The sequence below is a fragment of the Orcinus orca genome, unplaced genomic scaffold (genome assembly GCF_937001465.1).
Source record: "Orcinus orca unplaced genomic scaffold, mOrcOrc1.1 scaffold_50, whole genome shotgun sequence".
In the NCBI taxonomy this organism is placed as follows: Eukaryota; Metazoa; Chordata; class Mammalia; order Artiodactyla; family Delphinidae; genus Orcinus; species Orcinus orca.
The window spans coordinates 1,465,596-1,482,763 of record NW_026044104.1 but is presented as its reverse complement, the minus strand read 5'-3'; the positions used below and the strand labels follow the sequence as shown (position 1 = coordinate 1,482,763).

Here is a 17,168-nt window from a genome sequence, read left to right as displayed (position 1 = left end):
AAACATCATAAGATATCACTAATACACGGAATGTAAACTTGGCTACAGAGGAACTGAATTACAAAACAGAACAGGGTCTCAAATTTAGAAAACCAACTTATGCTTGCTTAAGGGGAAAGGTGAGTTGGGGTGCTGCATAAAACCAGAGATTGAAATGAGCACAGATAAAGTTCCTTAAGCCAAATATGGAATAGACAAGAGCTACTCCTTGCTCAACGAAATGGACTCAACACCCCATCTTAAACGCCTAAGAATGTACCTGACTAGTAAGTATCTTAAAACCTATGGATTGCTATGTCTCCAAAAGAGAATCAAGCGTGTGTAGAGGGGCATAAACGCAGCAGTGATAGGATTGGAGAGGTTCGGTGAGCAAATGAAGACCCTTTGAAGTCATATTGCATGGTACCCATTCCACGGGTCTCAACTCTCCAGGTTTAAGGGATTCTTCCTTCAGCTGAAACATGCATGTGGAACCCAGAGTATGATCAACCGTGTGATCAGGAGACGTGTTCAAATATGTCTCAGTTCTCGTCCCCTGGTACTCGGGTGCAACATTCCAGACGCTTTACTAACACTCTCCCGACTTGGAGAGTCAGTGCCTTTAACCTCCTGTTTGGCCCAGTTTGCAATTCCTGCGGAAGATGAACAGGAATAGGGAGGACCAATGAGAGACTAGCTGGAGGTGCCTGGACGGGCAAATTTAACTCTCATTTCCCACCAGGAAGAGGAATTAACCAAAGGCTCAGCGTGCCGTGCCGGAACCAGATTAGGGCCTGAAGCAATCCTGCGGTGTTGCGGCCAGCTCACAAGAAAGCGAGTTGAAGAAAGGAGCTCAGGGGCACTGTAATTAACAAACCTGCAGAGTTATAAATGACAGCTATCGTCCAAAAATATACTGAAGTAAGCCCGCCAAGAGGACTTGAAAGTGGGGCAGAATTGCAGGAAACTGCTATCGGGAGGTAGACTGGAATTCCATTTAAAGCATAGGAAAAGAGGCAGAACGTCCACAATGATGCACTTGGCCAAAAAGGGCGTATGCGTTCTTTCCTGAATATATTCAGGAAAAAACGCATACGCCCTTTTTGGCCAACCAAGCAAGCTTGCAAAGGAAATCTGCACTACAATGAAGTCTCACTTCTCCCCGGTCAAAAGGGCCATCTGAAAAAAGTGTAAAATCCAGAAAGGCAGGACAGGCCATGGAGAACTGGGAGCCTTGTTATGCTGATGGGCGGGATGTAAATTGCCAACAGCCACTCCGGAGAAGTGTATGGTGTTTCCTGAAACATCTAAAAAACAAAGCAACAGAGCCTAGGTCAATTCCACTTATGGTCCTATAGCTTAGGGAAATTAAAATCAAAAAGACACAGCCACCCCAAAGTTTGGGACGGCTCTGTTTTCTAGAACCTCGTTTACGGTACAAGTTCAATATCGCAGAAAGCAAAAAATGGATAAAGAAGTTGTGGTACTTATGTACAATGCAATATCACTCAGCAATGAAATCTATGTCAACAGGCCTGTAGCAGAAAATGAGTGGGTTCAGGTATGATGATTCTAACTGAAATAAGTCACACAGAAAAAGAAACATCATAAGATATCACTAATACACAGAATGTAAACTTGGCTACAGAGGAACTGAATTACAAAACAGAACAGGGTCTCAAATTTAGAAAACCAACTTATGCTTGCTTAAGAGGAAAGGTGAGTTGGGGTGCTGCATAAAACCAGAGATTGAAATGATCACAGATAAAGTTCCTTAAGCCAAATGTGTAATAGACAAGAGCTACTCCTTGATCAACGAAATGGACTCAACACCCCTTATTAAACGCCTAACAATGTACCTGACTAATAAGTATCTTAAAACCTATGGATTGCTATGTCTCCGAAAGAGAATCAAGCGTGTGTACAGGGGCATAAACGCAGCAGTGATAGGATTGGAGAGGTTCGGTGAGCAAATGAAGACCCTTTGAAGTCATATTGCATGGTACCCATTCCACGGGTCTCAACTCTCCAGGTTTAAGGGATTCTTCCTTCAGCTAAAACATGCATGTGGAACCCAGAGTATGATCAACCGTGTGATCGGGAGACGTGTTCCAATATGTCTCAGTTTTCTCCCCTGGTACTCGGGTGCAACATTCCAGATGCTTTACTAACACTCTCCCGACTTGGAGAGTCAGTGCCTTTAACCTCCTGTTTGGCCCAGTTTGCAATTTCTGTGGAAGATGAACAGGAATAGGGAGAACCAACGAGAGACTAGCTGGAGGTGTCTGGACGGGCAAATTTAACTCTCATTTCCCACCAGGAAGAGGAATTAACCAAAGGCTCAGCGTGCCGTGCCGGAACCAGATTAGGGCCTGAAGCAATCCTGCGGTGTTGCGGCCAGCTCACAAGAAAGCGAGTTGAAGAAAGGAGCTCAGGGGCACTGTAATTCACAAAGCTGCAGAGTTATAAATGACAGCTATCGTCCAAAAATATACTGAAGTAAGGCTGCCAAGAGGACTTGAAAGCGGGGCAGAATTGCAGGAACCCGATTTCAGGAGGTAGACTGGAATTGCATTTAAAGCATAGGAAAAGAGGCAGAACGTCGACAATGATGCACTTGGCCAAAAAGTGTGTATGCGTTTTTTCCTGAATATATTCAGGAAAAAATGCATACACACTTTTTGGCCAACCAAGCAAGCTTGCAAAGGAAATCTGCACTACAATGAAGTCTCACTTCCTCCCGGTCAAAAGGGCCATCTGAAAAAAGTGTAAAATCCAGAAAGGCAGGACAGGCCATGGAGAACTGGGAGCCTTGTTATGCTGATGGGCGGGATGTACATTGCCAAGAGCCACTCGGGAGAAGTGTATGGTGATTCCTGAAACATCTAAAAAACAAAGCAACAGAGCCTAGGGTACTTCCACTTATGGTCCTATAGCTTAGGGAAATTAAAATCAAAAAGACACAGCCACCCCAAAGTTTCGGACGGCTCTGTTTACAAGAACCTCGTTTACGGTACAAGTTCAATATCGCAGAAAGCGAAAAATGGATAAAGAAGTTGTGTTACTTACGTACAATGCAATATCACTCAGCAATGAAATCTATGTCATGAGGCCCGTAGCAGCATATTGAGTGGGTTCAGGTATGATGATTCTAACTGAAATAAGTCACACAGAAAAAGAAACATCATAAGATATCACTAATACACGGAATGTAAACTTGGCTACACAGGAACTGAATTACAAAACAGAACAGGGTCTCAAATTTAGAAAACCAACTTATGCTTGCTTAAGGGGAAAGGTGAGTTGGGGTGCTGCATAAAACCAGAGATTGAAATGAGCACAGATAAAGTTCCTTAAGCCAAATATGGAATAGACAAGAGCTACTCCTTGCTCAACGAAATGGACTCAACACCCCATCTTAAACGCCTAAGAATGTACCTGACTAGTAAGTATCTTAAAACCTATGGATTGCTATGTCTCCAAAAGAGAATCAAGCGTGTGTAGAGGGGCATAAACGCAGCAGTGATAGGATTGGAGAGGTTCGGTGAGCAAATGAAGACACTTTGAAGTCATATTGCATGGTACCCATTCCACGGGTCTCAACTCTCCAGGTTTAAGGGATTCTTCCTTCAGCTGAAACATGCATGTGGAACCCAGAGTATGATCAACCGTGTGATCAGGAGACGTGTTCAAATATGTCTCAGTTCTCGTCCCCTGGTACTCGGGTGCAACATTCCAGACGCTTTACTAACACTCTCCCGACTTGGAGAGTCAGTGCCTTTAACCTCCTGTTTGGCCCAGTTTGCAATTCCTGCGGAAGATGAACAGGAATAGGGAGGACCAATGAGAGACTAGCTGGAGGTGCCTGGACGGGCAAATTTAACTCTCATTTCCCACCAGGAAGAGGAATTAACCAAAGGCTCAGCGTGCCGTGCCGGAACCAGATTAGGGCCTGAAACAATCCTGCGGTGTTGCGGCCAGCTCACAAGAAAGCGAGTCGAAGAAAGGAGCTCAGGGGCACTGTAATTAACAAACCTGCAGAGTTATAAATGACAGCTATCGTCCAAAAATATACTGAAGTAAGGCTGCCAAGAGGACTTGAAAGCGGGGCATAATTGCAGGAAACCGATTTCAGGAGGTAGACTGGAATTGCATTTAAAGCATAGGAAAAGAGGCAGAACGTCCACAATGATGCACTTGGCCAAAAAGGGCGTATGCGTACTTTCCTGAATATATTCAGGAAAAAACGCATACGCCCTTTTTGGCCAACCAAGCAAGCTTGCAAAGGAAATCTGCACTACAATGAAGTCTCACTTCTCCCCGGTCAAAAGGGCCATCTGAAAAAAGTGTAAAATCCAGAAAGGCAGGACAGGCCATGGAGAACTGGGAGCCTTGTTATGCTGATGGGCGGGATGTAAATTGCCAACAGCCACTCCGGAGAAGTGTATGGTGTTTCCTGAAACATCTAAAAAACAAAGCAACAGAGCCTAGGTCAATTCCACTTATGGTCCTATAGCTTAGGGAAATTAAAATCAAAAAGACACAGCCACCCCAAAGTTTGGGACGGCTCTGTTTTCTAGAACCTCGTTTACGGTACAAGTTCAATATCGCAGAAAGCAAAAAATGGATAAAGAAGTTGTGGTACTTATGTACAATGCAATATCACTCAGCAATGAAATCTATGTCAACAGGCCTGTAGCAGAAAATGAGTGGGTTCAGGTATGATGATTCTAACTGAAATAAGTCACACAGAAAAAGAAACATCATAAGATATCACTAATACACAGAATGTAAACTTGGCTACAGAGGAACTGAATTACAAAACAGAACAGGGTCTCAAATTTAGAAAACCAACTTATGCTTGCTTAAGAGGAAAGGTGAGTTGGGGTGCTGCATAAAACCAGAGATTGAAATGATCACAGATAAAGTTCCTTAAGCCAAATGTGTAATAGACAAGAGCTACTCCTTGATCAACGAAATGGACTCAACACCCCTTATTAAACGCCTAACAATGTACCTGACTAATAAGTATCTTAAAACCTATGGATTGCTATGTCTCCGAAAGAGAATCAAGCGTGTGTACAGGGGCATAAACGCAGCAGTGATAGGATTGGAGAGGTTCGGTGAGCAAATGAAGACCCTTTGAAGTCATATTGCATGGTACCCATTCCACGGGTCTCAACTCTCCAGGTTTAAGGGATTCTTCCTTCAGCTAAAACATGCATGTGGAACCCAGAGTATGATCAACCGTGTGATCGGGAGACGTGTTCCAATATGTCTCAGTTTTCTCCCCTGGTACTCGGGTGCAACATTCCAGATGCTTTACTAACACTCTCCCGACTTGGAGAGTCAGTGCCTTTAACCTCCTGTTTGGCCCAGTTTGCAATTTCTGTGGAAGATGAACAGGAATAGGGAGAACCAACGAGAGACTAGCTGGAGGTGTCTGGACGGGCAAATTTAACTCTCATTTCCCACCAGGAAGAGGAATTAACCAAAGGCTCAGCGTGCCGTGCCGGAACCAGATTCGGGCCTGAAGCAATCCTGCGGTGTTGCGGCCAGCTCACAAGAAAGCGAGTTGAAGAAAGGAGCTCAGGGGCACTGTAATTCACAAAGCTGCAGAGTTATAAATGACAGCTATCGTCCAAAAATATACTGAAGTAAGGCTGCCAAGAGGACTTGAAAGCGGGGCAGAATTGCAGGAACCTGATTTCAGGAGGTAGACTGGAATTGCATTTAAAGCATAGGAGAAGAGGCAGAACGTCGACAATGATGCACTTGGCCAAAAAGTGTGTATGCGTTTTTTCCTGAATATATTCAGGAAAAAATGCATACACACTTTTTGGCCAACCAAGCAAGCTTGCAAAGGAAATCTGCACTACAATGAAGTCTCACTTCCTCCCGGTCAAAAGGGCCATCTGAAAAAAGTGTAAAATCCAGAAAGGCAGGACAGGCCATGGAGAACTGGGAGCCTTGTTATGCTGATGGGCGGGATGTACATTGCCAAGAGCCACTCGGGAGAAGTGTATGGTGATTCCTGAAACATCTAAAAAACAAAGCAACAGAGCCTACGGTACTTCCACTTATGGTCCTATAGCTTAGGGAAATTAAAATCAAAAAGACACAGCCACCCCAAAGTTTCGGACGGCTCTGTTTACAAGAACCTCGTTTACGGTACAAGTTCAATATCGCAGAAAGCGAAAAATGGATAAAGAAGTTGTGTTACTTACCTACAATGCAATATCACTCAGCAATGAAATCTATGTCATGAGGCCCGTAGCAGCATATTGAGTGGGTTCAGGTATGATGATTCTAACTGAAATAAGTCACACAGAAAAAGAAACATCATAAGATATCACTAATACACGGAATGTAAACTTGGCTACACAGGAACTGAATTACAAAACAGAACAGTGTCTCAAATTTAGAAAACCAACTTATGCTTGCTTAAGGGGAAAGGTGAGTTGGGGTGCTGCATAAAACCAGAGATTGAAATGAGCACAGATAAAGTTCCTTAAGCCAAATATGGAATAGACAAGAGCTACTCCTTGCTCAACGAAATGGACTCAACACCCCATCTTAAACGCCTAAGAATGTACCTGACTAGTAAGTATCTTAAAACCTATGGATTGCTATGTCTCCAAAAGAGAATCAAGCGTGTGTAGAGGGGCATAAACGCAGCAGTGATAGGATTGGAGAGGTTCGGTGAGCAAATGAAGACCCTTTGAAGTCATATTGCATGGTACCCATTCCACGGGTCTCAACTCTCCAGGTTTAAGGGATTCTTCCTTCAGCTGAAACATGCATGTGGAACCCAGAGTATGATCAATGGTGTGATCAGGAGACGTGTTCAAATATGTCTCAGTTCTCGTCCCCTGGTACTCGGGTGCAACATTCCAGACGCTTTACTAACACTCTCCCGACTTGGAGAGTCAGTGCCTTTAACCTCCTGTTTGGCCAAGTTTGCAATTCCTGCGGAAGATGAACAGGAATAGGGAGGACCAATGAGAGACTAGCTGGAGGTGCCTGGACGGGCAAATTTAACTCTCATTTCCCACCAGGAAGAGGAATTAACCAAAGGCTCAGCGTGCCGTGCCGGAACCAGATTAGGGCCTGAAGCAATCCTGCGGTGTTGCGGCCAGCTCACAAGAAAGCGAGTTGAAGAAAGGAGCTCAGGGGCACTGTAATTAACAAATCTGCAGAGTTATAAATGACAGCTATCGTCCAAAAATATACTGAAGTAAGCCTGCCAAGAGGACTTGAAAGTGGGGCAGAATTGCAGGAAACTGCTATCGGGAGGTAGACTGGAATTCCATTTAAAGCATAGGAAAAGAGGCAGAACGTCCACAATGATGCACTTGGCCAAAAAGGGCGTATGCGTTCTTTCCTGAATATATTCAGGAAAAAACGCATACGCCCTTTTTGGCCAACCAAGCAAGCTTGCAAAGGAAATCTGCACTACAATGAAGTCTCACTTCTCCCCGGTCAAAAGGGCCATCTGAAAAAAGTGTAAAATCCAGAAAGGCAGGACAGGCCATGGAGAACTGGGAGCCTTGTTATGCTGATGGGCGGGATGTAAATTGCCAACAGCCACTCCGGAGAAGTGTATGGTGTTTCCTGAAACATCTAAAAAACAAAGCAACAGAGCCTAGGTCAATTCCACTTATGGTCCTATAGCTTAGGGAAATTAAAATCAAAAAGACACAGCCACCCCAAAGTTTGGGACGGCTCTGTTTTCTAGAACCTCGTTTACGGTACAAGTTCAATATCGCAGAAAGCAAAAAATGGATAAAGAAGTTGTGGTACTTATGTACAATGCAATATCACTCAGCAATGAAATCTATGTCAACAGGCCTGTAGCAGAAAATGAGTGGGTTCAGGTATGATGATTCTAACTGAAATAAGTCACACAGAAAAAGAAACATCATAAGATATCACTAATACACAGAATGTAAACTTGGCTACAGAGGAACTGAATTACAAAACAGAACAGGGTCTCAAATTTAGAAAACCAACTTATGCTTGCTTAAGAGGAAAGGTGAGTTGGGGTGCTGCATAAAACCAGAGATTGAAATGATCACAGATAAAGTTCCTTAAGCCAAATGTGTAATAGACAAGAGCTACTCCTTGATCAACGAAATGGACTCAACACCCCTTATTAAACGCCTAACAATGTACCTGACTAATAAGTATCTTAAAACCTATGGATTGCTATGTCTCCGAAAGAGAATCAAGCATGTGTACAGGGGCATAAACGCAGCAGTGATAGGATTGGAGAGGTTCGGTGAGCAAATGAAGACCCTTTGAAGTCATATTGCATGGTACCCATTCCACGGGTCTCAACTCTCCAGGTTTAAGGGATTCTTCCTTCAGCTAAAACATGCATGTGGAACCCAGAGTATGATCAACCGTGTGATCGGGAGACGTGTTCCAATATGTCTCAGTTTTCTCCCCTGGTACTCGGGTGCAACATTCCAGATGCTTTACTAACACTCTCCCGACTTGGAGAGTCAGTGCCTTTAACCTCCTGTTTGGCCCAGTTTGCAATTTCTGTGGAAGATGAACAGGAATAGGGAGAACCAACGAGAGACTAGCTGGAGGTGTCTGGACGGGCAAATTTAACTCTCATTTCCCACCAGGAAGAGGAATTAACCAAAGGCTCAGCGTGCCGTGCCGGAACCAGATTAGGGCCTGAAGCAATCCTGCGGTGTTGCGGCCAGCTCACAAGAAAGCGAGTTGAAGAAAGGAGCTCAGGGGCACTGTAATTCACAAAGCTGCAGAGTTATAAATGACAGCTATCGTCCAAAAATATACTGAAGTAAGGCTGCCAAGAGGACTTGAAAGCGGGGCAGAATTGCAGGAACCCGATTTCAGGAGGTAGACTGGAATTGCATTTAAAGCATAGGAAAAGAGGCAGAACGTCGACAATGATGCACTTGGCCAAAAAGTGTGTATGCGTTTTTTCCTGAATATATTCAGGAAAAAATGCATACACACTTTTTGGCCAACCAAGCAAGCTTGCAAAGGAAATCTGCACTACAATGAAGTCTCACTTCCTCCCGGTCAAAAGGGCCATCTGAAAAAAGTGTAAAATCCAGAAAGGCAGGACAGGCCATGGAGAACTGGGAGCCTTGTTATGCTGATGGGCGGGATGTACATTGCCAAGAGCCACTCGGGAGAAGTGTATGGTGATTCCTGAAACATCTAAAAAACAAAGCAACAGAGCCTAGGGTACTTCCACTTATGGTCCTATAGCTTAGGGAAATTAAAATCAAAAAGACACAGCCACCCCAAAGTTTCGGACGGCTCTGTTTACAAGAACCTCGTTTACGGTACAAGTTCAATATCGCAGAAAGCGAAAAATGGATAAAGAAGTTGTGTTACTTACGTACAATGCAATATCACTCAGCAATGAAATCTATGTCATGAGGCCCGTAGCAGCATATTGAGTGGGTTCAGGTATGATGATTCTAACTGAAATAAGTCACACAGAAAAAGAAACATCATAAGATATCACTAATACACGGAATGTAAACTTGGCTACACAGGAACTGAATTACAAAACAGAACAGGGTCTCAAATTTAGAAAACCAACTTATGCTTGCTTAAGGGGAAAGGTGAGTTGGGGTGCTGCATAAAACCAGAGATTGAAATGAGCACAGATAAAGTTCCTTAAGCCAAATATGGAATAGACAAGAGCTACTCCTTGCTCAACGAAATGGACTCAACACCCCATCTTAAACGCCTAAGAATGTACCTGACTAGTAAGTATCTTAAAACCTATGGATTGCTATGTCTCCAAAAGAGAATCAAGCGTGTGTAGAGGGGCATAAACGCAGCAGTGATAGGATTGGAGAGGTTCAGTGAGCAAATGAAGACCCTTTGAAGTCATATTGCATGGTACCCATTCCACGGGTTTCAACTCTCCAGGTTTAAGGGATTCTTCCTTCAGCTGAAACATGCATGTGGAACCCAGAGTATGATCAACGGTGTGATCAGGAGACGTGTTCAAATATGTCTCAGTTCTCGTCCCCTGGTACTCGGGTGCAACATTCCAGACGCTTTACTAACACTCTCCCGACTTGGAGAGTCAGTGCCTTTAACCTCCTGTTTGGCCCAGTTTGCAATTCCTGCGGAAGATGAACAGGAATAGGGAGGACCAATGAGAGACTAGCTGGAGGTGCCTGGACGGGCAAATTTAACTCTCATTTCCCACCAGGAAGAGGAATTAACCAAAGGCTCAGCGTGCCGTGCCGGAACCAGATTAGGGCCTGAAGCAATCCTGCGGTGTTGCGGCCAGCTCACAAGAAAGCGAGTTGAAGAAAGGAGCTCAGGGGCACTGTAATTCACAAACCTGCAGAGTTATAAATGACAGCTATCGTCCAAAAATATACTGAAGTAAGCCCGCCAAGAGGACTTGAAAGTGGGGCAGAATTGCAGGAAACTGCTATCGGGAGGTAGACTGGAATTCCATTTAAAGCATAGGAAAAGAGGCAGAACGTCCACAATGATGCACTTGGCCAAAAAGGGCGTATGCGTTCTTTCCTGAATATATTCAGGAAAAAACGCATACGCCCTTTTTGGCCAACCAAGCAAGCTTGCAAAGGAAATCTGCACTACAATGAAGTCTCACTTCTCCCCGGTCAAAAGGGCCATCTGAAAAAAGTGTAAAATCCAGAAAGGCAGGACAGGCCATGGAGAACTGGGAGCCTTGTTATGCTGATGGGCGGGATGTAAATTGCCAACAGCCACTCCGGAGAAGTGTATGGTGTTTCCTGAAACATCTAAAAAACAAAGCAACAGAGCCTAGGTCAATTCCACTTATGGTCCTATAGCTTAGGGAAATTAAAATCAAAAAGACACAGCCACCCCAAAGTTTGGGACGGCTCTGTTTTCTAGAACCTCGTTTACGGTACAAGTTCAATATCGCAGAAAGCAAAAAATGGATAAAGAAGTTGTGGTACTTATGTACAATGCAATATCACTCAGCAATGAAATCTATGTCAACAGGCCTGTAGCAGAAAATGAGTGGGTTCAGGTATGATGATTCTAACTGAAATAAGTCACACAGAAAAAGAAACATCATAAGATATCACTAATACACAGAATGTAAACTTGGCTACAGAGGAACTGAATTACAAAACAGAACAGGGTCTCAAATTTAGAAAACCAACTTATGCTTGCTTAAGAGGAAAGGTGAGTTGGGGTGCTGCATAAAACCAGAGATTGAAATGATCACAGATAAAGTTCCTTAAGCCAAATGTGTAATAGACAAGAGCTACTCCTTGATCAACGAAATGGACTCAACACCCCTTATTAAACACCTAACAATGTACCTGACTAATAAGTATCTTAAAACCTATGGATTGCTATGTCTCCGAAAGAGAATCAAGCGTGTGTACAGGGGCATAAACGCAGCAGTGATAGGATTGGAGAGGTTCGGTGAGCAAATGAAGACCCTTTGAAGTCATATTGCATGGTACCCATTCCACGGGTCTCAACTCTCCAGGTTTAAGGGATTCTTCCTTCAGCTAAAACATGCATGTGGAACCCAGAGTATGATCAACCGTGTGATCGGGAGACGTGTTCCAATATGTCTCAGTTTTCTCCCCTGGTACTCGGGTGCAACATTCCAGATGCTTTACTAACACTCTCCCGACTTGGAGAGTCAGTGCCTTTAACCTCCTGTTTGGCCCAGTTTGCAATTTCTGTGGAAGATGAACAGGAATAGGGAGAACCAACGAGAGACTAGCTGGAGGTGTCTGGACGGGCAAATTTAACTCTCATTTCCCACCAGGAAGAGGAATTAACCAAAGGCTCAGCGTGCCGTGCCGGAACCAGATTAGGGCCTGAAGCAATCCTGCGGTGTTGCGGCCAGCTCACAAGAAAGCGAGTTGAAGAAAGGAGCTCAGGGGCACTGTAATTCACAAAGCTGCAGAGTTATAAATGAGAGCTATCGTCCAAAAATATACTGAAGTAAGGCTGCCAAGAGGACTTGAAAGCGGGGCAGAATTGCAGGAACCCGATTTCAGGAGGTAGACTGGAATTGCATTTAAAGCATAGGAAAAGAGGCAGAACGTCGACAATGATGCACTTGGCCAAAAAGTGTGTATGCGTTTTTTCCTGAATATATTCAGGAAAAAATGCATACACACTTTTTGGCCAACCAAGCAAGCTTGCAAAGGAAATCTGCACTACAATGAAGTCTCACTTCCTCCCGGTCAAAAGGGCCATCTGAAAAAAGTGTAAAATCCAGAAAGGCAGGACAGGCCATGGAGAACTGGGAGCCTTGTTATGCTGATGGGCGGGATGTACATTGCCAAGAGCCACTCGGGAGAAGTGTATGGTGATTCCTGAAACATCTAAAAAACAAAGCAACAGAGCCTAGGGTACTTCCACTTATGGTCCTATAGCTTAGGGAAATTAAAATCAAAAAGACACAGCCACCCCAAAGTTTCGGACGGCTCTATTTACAAGAACCTCGTTTACGGTACAAGTTCAATATCGCAGAAAGCGAAAAATGGATAAAGAAGTTGTGGTACTTACGTACAATGCAATATCACTCAGCAATGAAATCTATGTCATGAGGCCCGTAGCAGCATATTGAGTGGGTTCAGGTATGATGATTCTAACTGAAATAAGTCACACAGAAAAAGAAACATCATAAGATATCACTAATACACGGAATGTAAACTTGGCTACACAGGAACTGAATTACAAAACAGAACAGGGTCTCAAATTTAGAAAACCAACTTATGCTTGCTTAAGGGGAAAGGTGAGTTGGGGTGCTGCATAAAACCAGAGATTGAAATGAGCACAGATAAAGTTCCTTAAGCCAAATATGGAATAGACAAGAGCTACTCCTTGCTCAACGAAATGGACTCAACACCCCATCTTAAACGCCTAAGAATGTACCTGACTAGTAAGTATCTTAAAACCTATGGATTGCTATGTCTCCAAAAGAGAATCAAGCGTGTGTAGAGGGGCATAAACGCAGCAGTGATAGGATTGGAGTGGTTCGGTGAGCAAATGAAGACCTTTTGAAGTCATATTGCATGGTACCCATTCCACGGGTCTCAACTCTCCAGGTTTAAGGGATTCTTCCTTCAGCTGAAACATGCATGTGGAACCCAGAGTATGATCAACCGTGTGATCAGGAGACGTGTTCAAATATGTCTCAGTTCTCGTCCCCTGGTACTCGGGTGCAACATTCCAGACGCTTTACTAACACTCTCCCGACTTGGAGAGTCAGTGCCTTTAACCTCCTGTTTGGCCCAGTTTGCAATTCCTGCGGAAGATGAACAGGAATAGGGAGGACCAATGAGAGACTAGCTGGAGGTGCCTGGACGGGCAAATTTAACTCTCATTTCCCACCAGGAAGAGGAATTAACCAAAGGCTCAGCGTGCCGTGCCGGAACCAGATTAGGGCCTGAAACAATCCTGCGGTGTTGCGGCCAGCTCACAAGAAAGCGAGTTGAAGAAAGGAGCTCAGGGGCACTGTAATTAACAAACCTGCAGAGTTATAAATGACAGCTATCGTCCAAAAATATACTGAAGTAAGCCTGCCAAGAGGACTTGAAAGTGGGGCAGAATTGCAGGAAACTGCTATCGGGAGGTAGACTGGAATTCCATTTAAAGCATAGGAAAAGAGGCAGAACGTCCACAATGATGCACTTGGCCAAAAAGGGCGTATGCGTTCTTTCCTGAATATATTCAGGAAAAAACGCATACGCCCTTTTTGGCCAACCAAGCAAGCTTGCAAAGGAAATCTGCACTACAATGAAGTCTCACTTCTCCCCGGTCAAAAGGGCCATCTGAAAAAAGTGTAAAATCCAGAAAGGCAGGACAGGCCATGGAGAACTGGGAGCCTTGTTATGCTGATGGGCGGGATGTAAATTGCCAACAGCCACTCCGGAGAAGTGTATGGTGTTTCCTGAAACATCTAAAAAACAAAGCAACAGAGCCTAGGTCAATTCCACTTATGGTCCTATAGCTTAGGGAAATTAAAATCAAAAAGACACAGCCACCCCAAAGTTTGGGACGGCTCTGTTTTCTAGAACCTCGTTTACGGTACAAGTTCAATATCGCAGAAAGCGAAAAATGGATAAAGAAGTTGTGGTACTTATGTACAATGCAATATCACTCAGCAATGAAATCTATGTCAACAGGCCTGTAGCAGAAAATGAGTGGGTTCAGGTATGATGATTCTAACTGAAATAAGTCACACAGAAAAAGAAACATCATAAGATATCACTAATACACAGAATGTAAACTTGGCTACAGAGGAACTGAATTACAAAACAGAACAGGGTCTCAAATTTAGAAAACCAACTTATGCTTGCTTAAGGGGAAAGGTGAGTTGGGGTGCTGCATAAAACCAGAGATTGAAATGATCACAGATAAAGTTCCTTAAGCCAAATGTGTAATAGACAAGAGCTACTCCTTGATCAACGAAATGGACTCAACACCCCTTATTAAACGCCTAACAATGTACCTGACTAATAAGTATCTTAAAACCTATGGATTGCTATGTCTCCGAAAGAGAATCAAGCATGTGTACAGGGGCATAAACGCAGCAGTGATAGGATTGGAGAGGTTCGGTGAGCAAATGAAGACCCTTTGAAGTCATATTGCATGGTACCCATTCCACGGGTCTCAACTCTCCAGGTTTAAGGGATTCTTCCTTCAGCTAAAACATGCATGTGGAACCCAGAGTATGATCAACCGTGTGATCGGGAGACGTGTTCCAATATGTCTCAGTTTTCTCCCCTGGTACTCGGGTGCAACATTCCAGATGCTTTACTAACACTCTCCCGACTTGGAGAGTCAGTGCCTTTAACCTCCTGTTTGGCCCAGTTTGCAATTTCTGTGGAAGATGAACAGGAATAGGGAGAACCAACGAGAGACTAGCTGGAGGTGTCTGGACGGGCAAATTTAACTCTCATTTCCCACCAGGAAGAGGAATTAACCAAAGGCTCAGCGTGCCGTGCCGGAACCAGATTAGGGCCTGAAGCAATCCTGCGGTGTTGCGGCCAGCTCACAAGAAAGCGAGTTGAAGAAAGGAGCTCAGGGGCACTGTAATTCACAAAGCTGCAGAGTTATAAATGACAGCTATCGTCCAAAAATATACTGAAGTAAGGCTGCCAAGAGGACTTGAAAGCGGGGCAGAATTGCAGGAACCCGATTTCAGGAGGTAGACTGGAATTGCATTTAAAGCATAGGAAAAGAGGCAGAACGTCGACAATGATGCACTTGGCCAAAAAGTGTGTATGCGTTTTTTCCTGAATATATTCAGGAAAAAATGCATACACACTTTTTGGCCAACCAAGCAAGCTTGCAAAGGAAATCTGCACTACAATGAAGTCTCACTTCCTCCCGGTCAAAAGGGCCATCTGAAAAAAGTGTAAAATCCAGAAAGGCAGGACAGGCCATGGAGAACTGGGAGCCTTGTTATGCTGATGGGCGGGATGTACATTGCCAAGAGCCACTCGGGAGAAGTGTATGGTGATTCCTGAAACATCTAAAAAACAAAGCAACAGAGCCTAGGGTACTTCCACTTATGGTCCTATAGCTTAGGGAAATTAAAATCAAAAAGACACAGCCACCCCAAAGTTTCGGACGGCTCTGTTTACAAGAACCTCGTTTACGGTACAAGTTCAATATCGCAGAAAGCGAAAAATGGATAAAGAAGTTGTGTTACTTACGTACAATGCAATATCACTCAGCAATGAAATCTATGTCATGAGGCCCGTAGCAGCATATTGAGTGGGTTCAGGTATGATGATTCTAACTGAAATAAGTCACACAGAAAAAGAAACATCATAAGATATCACTAATACACGGAATGTAAACTTGGCTACACAGGAACTGAATTACAAAACAGAACAGGGTCTCAAATTTAGAAAACCAACTTATGCTTGCTTAAGGGGAAAGGTGAGTTGGGGTGCTGCATAAAACCAGAGATTGAAATGAGCACAGATAAAGTTCCTTAAGCCAAATATGGAATAGACAAGAGCTACTCCTTGCTCAACGAAATGGACTCAACACCCCATCTTAAACGCCTAAGAATGTACCTGACTAGTAAGTATCTTAAAACCTATGGATTGCTATGTCTCCAAAAGAGAATCAAGCGTGTGTAGAGGGGCATAAACGCAGCAGTGATAGGATTGGAGAGGTTCAGTGAGCAAATGAAGACCCTTTGAAGTCATATTGCATGGTACCCATTCCACGGGTTTCAACTCTCCAGGTTTAAGGGATTCTTCCTTCAGCTGAAACATGCATGTGGAACCCAGAGTATGATCAACGGTGTGATCAGGAGACGTGTTCAAATATGTCTCAGTTCTCGTCCCCTGGTACTCGGGTGCAACATTCCAGACGCTTTACTAACACTCTCCCGACTTGGAGAGTCAGTGCCTTTAACCTCCTGTTTGGCCCAGTTTGCAATTCCTGCGGAAGATGAACAGGAATAGGGAGGACCAATGAGAGACTAGCTGGAGGTGCCTGGACGGGCAAATTTAACTCTCATTTCCCACCAGGAAGAGGAATTAACCAAAGGCTCAGCGTGCCGTGCCGGAACCAGATTAGGGCCTGAAGCAATCCTGCGGTGTTGCGGCCAGCTCACAAGAAAGCGAGTTGAAGAAAGGAGCTCAGGGGCACTGTAATTAACAAACCTGCAGAGTTATAAATGACAGCTATCGTCCAAAAATATACTGAAGTAAGCCCGCCAAGAGGACTTGAAAGTGGGGCAGAATTGCAGGAAACTGCTATCGGGAGGTAGACTGGAATTCCATTTAAAGCATAGGAAAAGAGGCAGAACGTCCACAATGATGCACTTGGCCAAAAAGGGCGTATGCGTTCTTTCCTGAATATATTCAGGAAAAAACGCATACGCCCTTTTTGGCCAACCAAGCAAGCTTGCAAAGGAAATCTGCACTACAATGAAGTCTCACTTCTCCCCGGTCAAAAGGGCCATCTGAAAAAAGTGTAAAATCCAGAAAGGCAGGACAGGCCATGGAGAACTGGGAGCCTTGTTATGCTGATGGGCGGGATGTAAATTGCCAACAGCCACTCCGGAGAAGTGTATGGTGTTTCCTGAAACATCTAAAAAACAAAGCAACAGAGCCTAGGTCAATTCCACTTATGGTCCTATAGCTTAGGGAAATTAAAATCAAAAAGACACAGCCACCCCAAAG

At 44.1% G+C, this 17,168-nt stretch overlaps 1 long non-coding RNA gene across 2 annotated transcripts in view; it reads right to left on the bottom strand.

Annotated features, from left to right (window-relative positions):
* Positions 1-14,569, bottom strand: part of LOC125963367 (uncharacterized) — a 136,560-nt gene extending 121,991 nt beyond the window's left edge. The window contains exon 1 of one of the 2 annotated variants that reach the window (XR_007475232.1): positions 14,494-14,569. This is a non-coding gene — a long non-coding RNA (uncharacterized LOC125963367). Of the gene's footprint in view, positions 1-8,177; positions 8,254-14,493 lie in introns of those variants that run through there. The other variant, XR_007475233.1, reaches the window with a different exon arrangement.
* Between the last annotated feature and the right edge of the window lie 2,599 nt (positions 14,570-17,168).